General features: G+C 36.3%; 2 long non-coding RNA genes across 3 annotated transcripts in view; one reads left to right on the top strand and one right to left on the bottom strand.

Moving 5' to 3' along the window:
- Window positions 1-12885, bottom strand: part of LOC122519912 — a 57885-nt gene that overhangs the window by 3920 nt on the left and 41080 nt on the right. The window contains exon 1 of one of the 2 annotated variants that reach the window (XR_006304399.1): window positions 12694-12762. The exons of the other annotated variant lie outside the window; for it this stretch is intronic. This is a non-coding gene — a long non-coding RNA (uncharacterized LOC122519912). Of the gene's footprint in view, window positions 1-12693; window positions 12763-12885 lie in introns of those variants that run through there. 2 annotated transcript variants of the gene reach the window in all.
- LOC122519911 overlaps window positions 1-12885 on the top strand; it is a 38070-nt gene that overhangs the window by 14148 nt on the left and 11037 nt on the right. The window lies entirely within an intron of this gene.

Raw genomic sequence — 12885 nt, 5'->3', positions numbered from 1 at the left:
TTAATTTAATCGTAATCGTTGTATAGTAGCAGTAAATTTCTAGAATGAAAATTAGCGAGACGTGTTAATCTTCTTAAAGTATATCATATAAATGAAGTATGTATAATGGCGCGAGATTATCTATTAAAAGGTAGATTTGATTCTTAGCTGGTTAATAATTATGACACTATAAAGTAGTCTAACAAATTCTTAATGAAGGAATAAACCATATCTATTATTTCTTTTTTTTTTTTCATTATTTTCAATTAATTTTTTTTATTTTGCTCTGTAACTTCTTTGGCGGCACGCATTTTGAAAAAGAGTTTAGCGGTCATAGCGGTTTATGGCTTCACAGTTACTGCTATACGTGCGAGTTAAAGTAATTACCTAGTTATTCTGACTCGATCAAGCGTAATTCTCGACGCGTTAATAGATATCGATATTACTTGAAGTAATTAAAAAGAAATAATAATTTTTTGTAATCGCGATCAATTATCAATACGATTAAACGAAATAAAATGAATGGGGGAAATAATAACGATAGAAAAGAATTAAAATTGAAGAACGATTAAATCGAATATATACTTCGTTATTTTATTTAATTCGAACGTAGGAACAATGGGGGATATCTTAATTGTGCGAGTAAAATACCTTTTGATCGATTACGATCGAATCGAATAATAAAACGTTACGATGATATTCCAACGATGATTCGTGATTCTGTGAATCTCAATTGTGAAGAAATAGCGAACGATTAAAGTTAAGGGAAATGCTAAGGTATACGAATACCTAGATTATAGGTATCAATAAATCGCAAGTATTCGCATGATTTATAGTCCGTTTGTATTTCGATACGAGTCGGACTTTGTTTCTATGAGTCACAAATACACGTATATTATACTTATTACAAATATATATATATACTCATCCAGTGGCGCCTGGAAAATCTTGATAAAACTTAACAAAGAGACCATTGCGTGAGTTATTTCAGATATACTGGCGCCTTCTCAACCCGTATACCCCGTCATTATTTTATTATCGTTCGTTTTGTTTTTTTTTTGTTTTTTGTAGAATAACTTGTAGGAACATTCCGTGCATGCTATATCGTTGCGAATAACATTTTCTTTACAACAATGTAACCTTATCGTCGTATAGTTAACTAATTTTTCATATTTTCTCTCTCTTGTACACATTTAAACTGTAATAAATGTCGATCCCACCACTAACGCGTAAACGTAATCCAATTTTACGATATACATAAATCTGACATCCTTCGAGGTTACACACGGAGAAATAAGAAACGGTTCTCTCTTGATTTACCGTATATAACACTCTCTTCTTTCCTCTTTAACTTAATTCGGCTTGACTCTTGGGGAGATTTGCATGAAATGGTGATAAATGCGCGAGCTCGAGGTTCGGCGTAAAAGACGAGGCCGAACTTGATTCGCGGCAAATATTAAACTCTCCCTCTCTTTCTCTCTCTGTCTTTCTCATTCGAATTACACTGGCCTGAGGGCCTAGCATAAGTGCCGGAGAAAACACGAAGGAAAGGCTTACCGTATAGAGAGTAACATTACTCTCCCTCTTGTAAATTATATCGTAACACCTGGATATACTCCTCTCGGGGACGAGCACGAAAGAAGTTGTCCCATTATCAACGTAACTTTTTCTTCTTCTTCTTCTTCTACTTCTACTTCTACTTCTTACTACTCTTCCGCGACTGTTCTTTTCTTTCTCTTTATTATTAGACGAGATCCATGCACACACACACACCCACCAAGAACGTTTTATTTATAAGAAGTCACATATTCGCGTGTGCAAACCACGCCACCCTACGAATTATTACGAATACGCGCCTAGAATATGTATATTAAAGGAATTGTGCTTTGAGTATATTGGATAAGTCCGATAATTGCAAGAAAGAGTAAATAAATGCTTGACTTATTCTCTTAATGATAATCACGATGATAATGAGAATAAAAATCCTATATATTTTTTTCCGTTTATAATTTCATAAGTTACTTATATACTTTTTCCTTTTATCGAACTTATATTTTTGTCGTTGTCTGTCTAATATCAAAAATATTGAAAATATTCTTAATATTACTGTTGAGTTTTTTTTTTTTTTTTCATTTCGATATTTTAACATACACACAAGAGACGAGGAGATAAGAAAAAGAAACTCTCGTACTATTACGCCGAGTCGTTTCGTCAGATTAGCATCGAAAGTTTTATCGACAGATAATCACTTTTTTTTCCCTTTTTTTTTTTTCGAAAGTAGATCTGGAAGAGATGATTTCTTTTAAAATCGAAGTTCGATCGAACGTACCTATAAAACACGGCCTTGAAAAAGAGAAACCGGATTCGCGTAAACATTTGAAGAACGTATTTATTAGCGTTAACCGACTGTTCGAATTTTTTAATCATTTATAATTCGAAAGGAAAAAAAGGAGATGAATAAACGTTTAGGGTGGTGGTGGTGGTAGTGGTGGTGGTGGTGGTAACGAAGTTCCATTCATGGCATCGTTTATGAATGGTCCTCTCTCTCTCCTTGTAAAGTCTGAGCTGTGCTAGCTGGTGGTATCGGTAAAAAGTGAAGAAGACTGGTTCCAAAACCAGACACCAATTAAAGCGACACCGACAAAAGACGATGCTCCATATTTATTATGTATTAAGCAATTCTTGATGTTTTTCCCTTTTTTTTTTTCTTATTTTCCCCCCTTCCCACCCTCCTTTTTTTGTCTTCTTTTTCTTTCTATTTTATATATATATTTTTTTTATTTAGTCTAAAGAAAAACCTGAAATTCTCGTTTCTTTATAGATACTGTTTTTAGTTTTGCTAGACAACATTCACATCTTTGATTATGAATATACGTTTAATACGATTGAATCGTTGTTTTTCGTTCGATAAATTTGTTTGAATTTTAATTCCTTCTCAACCTCCGCCCTCTCCATCCCGAAATATGAAAGTAGTCCATGGTTCATAATTTTATAATATACGTACATATGTGACATTTTCGAAAGAGGGATAACACATGGTATGGAAACGATCGTTTTTATTTTAAATGGAGAAAAACATTAATAGCGTTTATGTAGATGCGATAGGAGGTAGAAACTATAAAAGGATATCGTACATGACACGCTACCGTAGAAATTAATTGAATGAAACTCGATTGCAACAACGAAGGTGGTCGCAATTGTTGACAATTAGGAAACATTACGACGGGATTTAGTATTGTCGCACGGGTATTGGCTACTATGATATTACATGAAAAAGAAAAAAAAGTCAACTCGTTATTAACGTAAGAATTCAATCGGACGGGAAAATTTCAAATGTAAGTTTGGTAACATCGATGAGAAGGGGAAAGAAAATATAATGAAAGAAAGAAAAAGGAAAAAAGAAAAGATCGAAGAAGGGTGACATGCAAGAGAACCCGCCTACGTTCACGTTGTACGTGCTTCTTTGGAAGGCTCCCAACAAGAACGTTAATGTCTTACTCCTACGAAAATGACACGGTGAATAAAAGCGAATGAATTACCTTCATTATAGCGATATATGCGGCGCCATGAGGCGCGAGAAATCTAGGTAGCGGATGCCTACATACTGACGTGCCAAATGATAATGATTACAACAAGACAATGGCTCGTATAATGTTCTTACATTAATTGTTCGAAGAAATCAGGTCGAGTTATAGTTCGATGATTATTTTCTATCCGCTTTTCATAGACTCTCGATGAATGGATCTTTCACTTTTTGTTTTTTTTCTTTTTATTTAGAAACAAACATTCCTATTTCGAAATGTCAATATTCCACACAAACGTTTTCTTATTCTATCTATCTGCGATGGGGAATAAAATTTCTCGACGATTAGAGAAATCGTCTAGAGAGAAATGGTGGTGGTTGGGTGGGTGAGAGGGGGAGGGGGGGGGGTTAAACACCGTTTACCTATCAACTTGCAAAAGTCATCGTTACGGCCTACTCGCGGTAGATAATTCCGCACCCGTTCGCATAAAATGATCTCTCAACCAATCGTACGATGGGAATAGATTTAAGCGGATTGAGTTACCAGCCGAAGGACATTTAAACCATACGAATTTATTTTACTTTTATTACAAGCATTGCATTTATGCTCGTTCTATACTTTCCTATTATATTTCTTTTTAGATTCTTTTATTACCCTTCGGTTGAAATAAAAGAAAAAAAGAAAAGAAAGGAAAAGAAAAATCAACCACGACTTACGACGCGTGTTTTTTATTACCACGATCTATCTTGGAATTAAATGCAATAATGTAACGATCGATTATCGTGAATAATATATTAGTTTCTTTTTGCCAATCCCACGCGATATTATTTCACGAAGCAATTGGGCTTTCGAAGCTTTATTATCGATACAAATTTCAACCGGGAGAAGAGAGATCATAAAACCATAATTTTCAAGTTACGACATTTAATAACCCATTTCATCTTAAAGATAATAACGTATTATTTATGATCTTCCTAAACGTGTACTCACGTTAAACGTTACTTATCTTTACAAGTTCCAAAACGTTAGTGCAATTTCATCGCTGACTCTCGTGTTTTCTCTTCTTCGTTTTTTTTGAATCAAGGTAAATGGACGCATTAAATTCTTTCACGGTCACCGTCAGAGTTCTTTTCTCGCGCACCGAGGAAATTATAGAATTCGTGATTTAGCGTTAAGTTAATAAATCACTAAACCGCGGAACGATGTAAAACGCGGCGCGCAAACACACCCGCGCGCTTAAATGCTAAGCTTCGACCAAAATGGTCATGCAGGAAACCGCACTCGGACATATTTACAGTCTTGTAAATGTTTTTTCGGCACTTTGCCTTGTCCCTCGTGTACTTACGAATATACGACCTACGTGGATTTAATAACGCGTGAGACGAGTTAACCAAAGAAGAAAAGAACAAAAAATAGAAAATAAAAAGAAAATTTGACAAAAATATTATTTCTATTTCGTATCAGTACTTAAATATTATAATCAATCGCTATTACATTCGCAACATTTACTAATTCTCTATACATATAAGAATATGTTCACAAGGTTACGTATAAATTTTCAAAATAATTTACTTACTAGCGGCCATTTGCCGAAAACGATTTTGAAAGTTCGCACGAGCACGATCAAGTCGTAAATCAAAAACAAGAATGAGAAACCGTGGATAATCGCGTTGATATCTTTTGACTTGATAAAGATAATTAAGATCTGTATATTTTATCGACGAAATTACACGTAAAAAATCATGTTTAATTTGGCAAAAAGAAAAGAAGATTTCAACGACGACAGAGGAGAAGAAAACCTTTTAAATTTCGTCGAGACGCACATCAAAATTAATTGGACAAGCTTGTTTATTACTAATTAACCACATTGAGTGCCACGGGGGTGTTAGTGACCGGCACCTAACTTTATCTGTGGCGCTGAGGAAGTCAGCGGTGACCGGCGTTACTATGACGTGTTTTATATTTAATCTTAACAATCGTCGCCTCTACGGCCAAAACATGTTAAACTTGCTTGGAATTCAACGTGTTAACAGATATATAAAGAAATATTTTGATATTTTGGGATTTAAGATAACGAAACTTAAGTATTTTTATCGAAAATAATATAGTACGTTACGTAACCGTACAAGAAAGAGAAAGAAAAATTCTTTCAACGTTTTTTTTAAAGCTTATTACCAATAATTTCTTTTCATTATTTCAATTAACTAACACCGTAGAGACACATCGAAAAGATTTACGTAACGGAATTATGCTACGTAATGAATTTTATTTTTTATGTTTTTCTTCATCATCTTCATCTTCATCTTCATCTTCTTTTTCTTCTTCTTCTTCTTTTTCCTTGTCACGACGCCGCAAGACGATTCGCAGTTGAGTTGAGTTGCGTCAACGATTATGATGATGATGATGATGACTGCCGTAACGAGTCATTAATTAATCTTTGGATAAACTACGATAAAAATTCCATTCAATATGTTGAGAACCAATCTTTATAAATGAGAAGAGATATGGAAAAGCATCGGTCCGTTTCGACCTTTCTTATATGCAGGATTGAATAAAAAAACGTAGAAAAAAAATAAAAAAAGAAAAAAAAAAGTAAAAAAGGAAATAAAAACAAGACAAGTTACTATAAAATAAAGAAAGATAAAAGATAATTTTTCGTAAGAGAGAAGCCCCGAGGGTTTATCACGTCGGTCATTAGTTCATGGTGGTCCAACGAAATAAAAGTCAACGAAAACATGCACAGAGAGAGAGAGAGAGAGAGACACACACACAAGGTAAAAGAACACGAGCCTGCACTCGGTTCGCGTGTGCACACACCTTGGCGACGCCCGTTGTATTAGCATAAACGCAGCCGTTAAATCCGGATTCAAGGGTAACGACACGCGAAACTCGGCCACCAGCAACGCTCGGCTATTCTAAATGGATGATAGTCTAGAGGAAAAAGTAACAAGAGAGTGAGAGAGAGAAGAAAAATAAAAAAAAACAAATCAAACATCTTGACGAAACATTACAGATAGGAATCTACTTTATCAACCGATCGGGGAAAAATATGTGTATAATTAAAATAACGAACGCGTGTAAGAGAGTAAATTAACGACTTTGTTGTTAAAATTGTTTTACTAGGTATTAAAAAGATTACAAAGAATAAAAAAAAGAAAAAAAGAAACTACTAACAATATTTTATTTCGATAAAAACGATAGAAAATTCGTGCAATTTATTTTCCACGTATCCGGCATTGGACTATCTTTCTCTCTCTCTCTCTTTCTCTTGATTTTTATTTATTTTTCTCTTCGCTCGTTTCTTACTCGCATAAATTTTCTTTCGATATAATAGTACAAACGGGTGACACATTCTCCACGTCGTTTATTCGCATTTACCTATTTTACATGGGTGTTGCCACACACCACTAAGCGTTGATGTTACAACGTAGGAGAAGGCGAAACTGTCAACGCACCTTATTTACGATTTATATTCTTTAATAACGACATCGGCATCGACACCAATGGTCTTTCCTACGGGCTATTCGACCAGTCTTTAAGTATGAAAATCACGCACGGTACGCGGGTATGCACGCACGCACGCACGTATTATGCACGTAAGCATGCACCAGGATGTAAAAGTTTCTATTGGAATATTACCGATGATATACTACGCGTTGCTCTCGATCGCGAAGAAAATGATATTTTACAACGGTAGGAGAAAAAGTCAATAAAAGGAAACGACAAAAAAACAATAAAAAATAAAATGGGAAACGAAAACGAAATGAAATGTAAAAGATCTGCCCTCTTAAATTCCACGGAAGTCATAAGCCCTTTTTGAGATCGAATTTGTGCCGACGTTACATACATGTTTATCGTACCATTCGTAACGTTCACGCATTGCTGTTACGAAGTAGAAAACTTTATTGTTCGATGTACGAGACAAATCGACGTTTGAGTGCGAGCATTTCGCGATAAACTTTCCCTACAATATTCCTATACGCTATTTTATGTCACGCCAAGTAGTAACGATAACTGCCATCAAATTGAATTATCGTTTCTTTTTTCCCCTAATGTTAAAGAAAATTTAACGACGTACAAGGGGAGAGAACAATTGTTGCGTTGTAAAACGGTAAAACTATTTCGTTTGTTTCTTACGACTGCTGACTGGAGGTAAATAAAAATAAAAAAAAAGAAAAACTCGTAAATTATTATCTATATTTCTTTCGTTAAAATGATACGAGCAAATGACGTGCTTTCGAATTCCCGTACTTTCTTGAAAACGTTGTATATCTAACACGTTTCCGAGCAAAGGTTTATCAAGTTGCAACATCGGTGTCACCGAACAAACAGTGGCAACGCACAATAACTTCACCAAAAAATTCTCACGGAAAGGAGAGATTCTTATTTAACCCGTTGATGAAGGGAACGCCTTCATTTGCATCACTATAAAAAACATCGACGTTCGAAGCGGCTCGAAAAACGTAGACGCATTTTAAATTCTTCGAGTTATCTTCTAAATATATGTTTCTTTCTTTTTATTATTATTATTATTATTATTATTATCGCGATCCACTTTTAAGTTCCTATCAAAATACTGACATTATCAATCAGTTTATACGATATATTATATATAACATACATATATAATATGATTTATCGCAAAACGTGACTCGCAGTTATATTTATAATTCATTCTTTTCTGTTCTTTTTTTTTTTTTTTTTTTTTTTTCTGTAGAGATTTATCAACGAACAATATTGATAATCCCCTTCCGATCGGGCCCTACCTCTTACGAGAGAGTAAAAGCTTCACTACTACTGTATACGACATTTATGTAAATTAGAAATATCGATAAATATCGAATTTAAAGAGCACGAGTAACTTAAGTATATTCTCAATGGTATAAGGTATAATATCATGGACAATTTAAATCCTCCCCTAGAGTAAAGTTACTAGTATTAACATAAATTGAATCGTTAATGGAAAGCATTGCCCTTTCGGTAGAGTTTAATAGAACATTAAAAGTAAACGAATATTATCCTGTCTAACCATCTCAAAAAAGGTCTCTATCTAACATAAAGTAAATGTATATTCCGCAATCTGAAAGTATCTTTTTAACGAGACCGATCGCTTTAGAGTAAGAGGTGATATAAAATTGTAGTAAAGCAAAGTCAGTCGCGTGGTGGTAGCCTACGTTTCTATGATTCATCGTTGGTCCAAGTCTCTGGTCTACGATCTCTCTCTCTCTCTATTTCTTGGGAACGAGAACTCTGAATCGTATGTTAAGAGTAACGAGAGAGAGAGAGAGAGAGAGAGTGAGAGAAGTACAGTGGCTGCCAGAAGTAGGATTCTTGAATAGTTCGGAGGCGTGAGATATTGTTGGCAAGAATAATCGAGTTGGCGATCTACCGACGTCTCTCGAGATAAATCGATCTCGATGGCGATCTTGGCTCGAGAGGAAGAAGGAAGAGAAAGAGAAAGAGAAGGCGGAGAAGCGGAGGAGGAGGAGGAGGAGGAGGAGGAGTGTAAGGGAAAAGAGAGAGGGGAAAATAGAGATGCATGTTTATCCGCAATTCTCCCATGGTCGTACGACACACCAACCAACAACGATGATAATAATAATGGCCAGAAATCTATTTGTGATCGTATGTACGTGTACACGAGCCGCCCTTGTGTGTTGGCAATAGTTATAGGCACGTGGGGTACGTAAGTCATGTCGATAGAGTCACAATGGTCGATAGTTACTTTGGATGCAGAGGCCGGCCCGCCTGTTCATTCAATGACTTCTTACTTCGTACAACTCGATTCGAAGAATTCAATACATTTTCATTTCTTAAGTCTCTTATTAGAAGAAAAAAACAGAGAGAGAGAGAGAGAGAGGACGTATTTTTATGAGGCCGTTTCGAAACGAGACGTAAACTTTACAAAAAATTAAAAGAAAAATCAGAGAGAAGCTAATAAGTTACAGGACTTACGTTTAATTTCAAAAGCGAAATCGCTGTCAAGTCCGATTTCGTATTCTCGTCAAGAGAGATAGGGGAAAAGCAATTAAATTACAATTTCATGGTTTAACCGTGCCGTAACAGAAAAATAAAAAAAAAAAGTAAATAAAAAATACGTCGAGCGACTTCGATTTTTTTTTTTCTTCCGAAGGAGGGCACTGTTTTATCATTCGATGACACCGAAAGCGAGAGAAACGTCTTCCCCTTCCTCCCCTCTCTTTCTCTGTTCTTCTTTCTGTCGTTTTTTTTTTCATTTATATCTCTTCTCGTTTGTCCCTCTGTGAGTAAGCCACGGATTATTGCACCACCTTGCCCTTAATCCCATTACGAATAAGTAATGGTCTTCGTATGGCGTTCGAAAAGCGTAAAAGTGTTGTGTCAGATGGTAATCTCGATAGTTTTTTTTTTTCTTTTTTTTCATATTCGTCGTATATATTTTTCTTTTTTCTTTTTCAAGTAATTAACTACAACATCGCATGTAAAAAGTTCACGCGCCTCTCTCTCTCTCTCTCTCTCTCTTTTTTTACGCCCGATTATGGATCTCGCTAATGAAATGTTTATATCAAGGAAGACATCCATTCTTGATTTGATACGACTTAAAGCCCAATTACTTATCGGAAAATATTTCTCCTATGTTTAAACTCGTCATGCCAGAAGAACTGTTTAAACTTTCTTTTTTATATTTCATCAAGAATGTCAGCTGCAAGCTTATCGTACATTAAAAATAATTTATAGAACGGTGCCAAAGAGTGAGAAAGAGTGAGAGAGAGAGAGAGAGAGAGAGAGGTATTCTAGTAAGAGGCGCCTGGCGCCTCACAGATCCGCAATTTATAAATGCAAATTACGAAGCTTATAAAATCTAGCTAGGTAGTAACGTTCTTCTCGCTTTCCACAGGCAAAGTTAGGTATATAATACGACGTCGTACTTGTCAGATTTCTTGAAGAATTTTTCTTTAAAATTAATATTCTCTACCACTTCTTCCTCGTACTCTATCGTAAATCCATCTTCCAACTCTTTTCTCAACTCTATCCCCCCTTATATTTGGTATTTTACATTGAAAAGTTTACGTGGAAGGTAGTGGTGGTGGTATTGGTTAGTTTGAGAAATTATAAGTAAGACTTATCTCTCTCTTCTTGATGTATTACTTCTACTCCTTAGTAGACCCCTCCCTCCCCCTCCCCCAACCCCCTACTCCCTACTCTTCTACAGGAAGAAATGACGAAAGAAAGAAACGAGCAAATGTTTCGCGGCAGTAGCAGCAAATTAGCGTGTAATCGAGCTAGCGTAATACTCTCCTTTAACGATTACATCGATATAATCGCATTTAACAGTAAAAGAAGCGGCACGAATCTTATCGAACGCGAGAACCCCGCCATTACGAGCGACGCTTACATAAAGCAAGCAAAACCAGAGCTAGCAGCAACAGCAACAGTAACCAACAAGCACAACGTAGGAACCGACGAATCGGGAACACGGAAAACAGCTGGACCGCAAGGAATTGCACAGCCTCCAATTCCATTCACCTATCTCTTTCTCACAGATAAACACAAACACACACACACACACACACGTACACAAATTCTCTTGGGTTTGGTCACGGCGTCTCGTCGCAGCTACGAAAGCTCGCTACTCTAATCTCCCGTTCCGATAATTTTCACTTCGGGACGTTGTGCCCCCATGATTTATTGCACCTCCTTCCGGCACACGGTCAGCGATAACGTCCGATGAAGTTCTTTCTGAATATTACTGCAACACCACCCGCCCTTCCGTTCCTTTCTTTCTCGAATATTTATTTCTTTTTCTTATTTTATTACTGTCATTTGAAACTCCTATCTTACTTTCTTAAAGTAGAAATGGATGTAAAGCGACAGGGCGTAGCGAATCCTTGATCCTCTCTCCTACTACCTTTTCTCAATCGACGATAATGGAATAACTTTAAGAAGAAGAAGAACTTCGACGAGAAAGATAAGACATATTGGAAATGTTTTTCCACGAAATTTTGATAGGATTTATCGTCGTCATTTTACCGAGAAAGGATTATCATATGCCCTTCCGATTTCGGATTTTTATTCCGCGACGTTGATTAACTCTTGTACGTCAAGTTTTGAAAAATGTTACGGCAAATTGCTCTCAAGCGATGAGAATGGTTATTGAAAAATATTATAATTCTTCGCCTAATAGTTGTTTCCTTTTTTTCAAAATAAAATATATATTTATAATATATTCTTTTCCCCCGAAGTAATGATACTTTCAATTCGCGTTAGACTTATTCTCGCGGATCTAATTACAGATTTCATTTCGCGATAGATCAGAATCTTTATTGAACCGACGATGACGATGATATCCATTAATCAAAAGTACCGAGGTAGAAAGTAGTGGTATTAGATAGAGGGGCCGGGTGGGAGGAGGGGGGGGGAGGGTAGAGAACTCGAGTGCAAGAAAAAAATATTCTTCTTACGATGACGTCAGTACATTTTTGCACGAGTCCGAGATAGTGTGGCATGAAGAAAAGAATATATGCCCTCGGTGACTATGGTCAACGAAGAAACGAGCCGTGAGTAACAGCCGTTAGGTGTTTCGCGAGATGATTAAACCGGCATCGTCGACCGCCCTCTCATTATCCCTTAGATCCTCTGTCTCTCTTTCACTTGTACGCATACAACCACCTATACACGCATACACACGTACGCACGCACGTTCGAGATCCTTTTACTTTTTTTCTTCCTTTTGTTTTTTTATCTTTCTTCTTCTTCTTCTTCTTCTCCTGCTCTTCCCCCCCTCACCCTCCCGGCTCTCTGCATAATGCATAAACAGGGTGAAAACACAAGGAAGCTCTAACCGCGTAACGTCATTACCGAGTAAAGTGACTGCAAATTTAGCAGGAGCACAGGCTCAATCGCATACCAACGAGTAGAGGCGCGAACACCGGTGCTTTTTATTATTCTTCAAAGATAACCACCCCTTTCCTTTTTTTTATCTCTCTTTTCATTTTGACTTTTTCTTTTTTTATTATTTTCTCGCTACTCCTCCTCCCTTCTCGACATTCAAAACTTCTCGTACTTTAGGTTGCAAAGTAGGGCCCTAAAGTGTCGACGGATAATCGCGAGTTAGCACCATACACACACACACACACACGCGCACGTACATATTATTATTTCGTGTTAAGAACGATAAAGATGGAAATATAATCGATTGCGTTCGACTTACTCGTGACTCTATGACGTTCGACCATGCAGCAACCGAAAACTGGTCTTTGCTTCCTTATAATTTCCTGAAATACAAAGAGATAATTGATTTCAATATTATATATTCATGAGAATTTTGTTCCTTTGTAAATCTAATTTATTCATCAATTTAATTACTCATAATTACGTTGCCACTATTCAATAGGAACATTCT

The sequence above is a fragment of the Polistes fuscatus genome, unplaced genomic scaffold (genome assembly GCF_010416935.1).
Source record: "Polistes fuscatus isolate 324 unplaced genomic scaffold, CU_Pfus_HIC Scaffold3, whole genome shotgun sequence".
NCBI classification, from domain to species: domain Eukaryota; kingdom Metazoa; phylum Arthropoda; class Insecta; order Hymenoptera; family Vespidae; genus Polistes; species Polistes fuscatus.
Note: the sequence above shows the minus strand (reverse complement) of the source record. Positions and strands in the feature narration are given on the sequence as shown.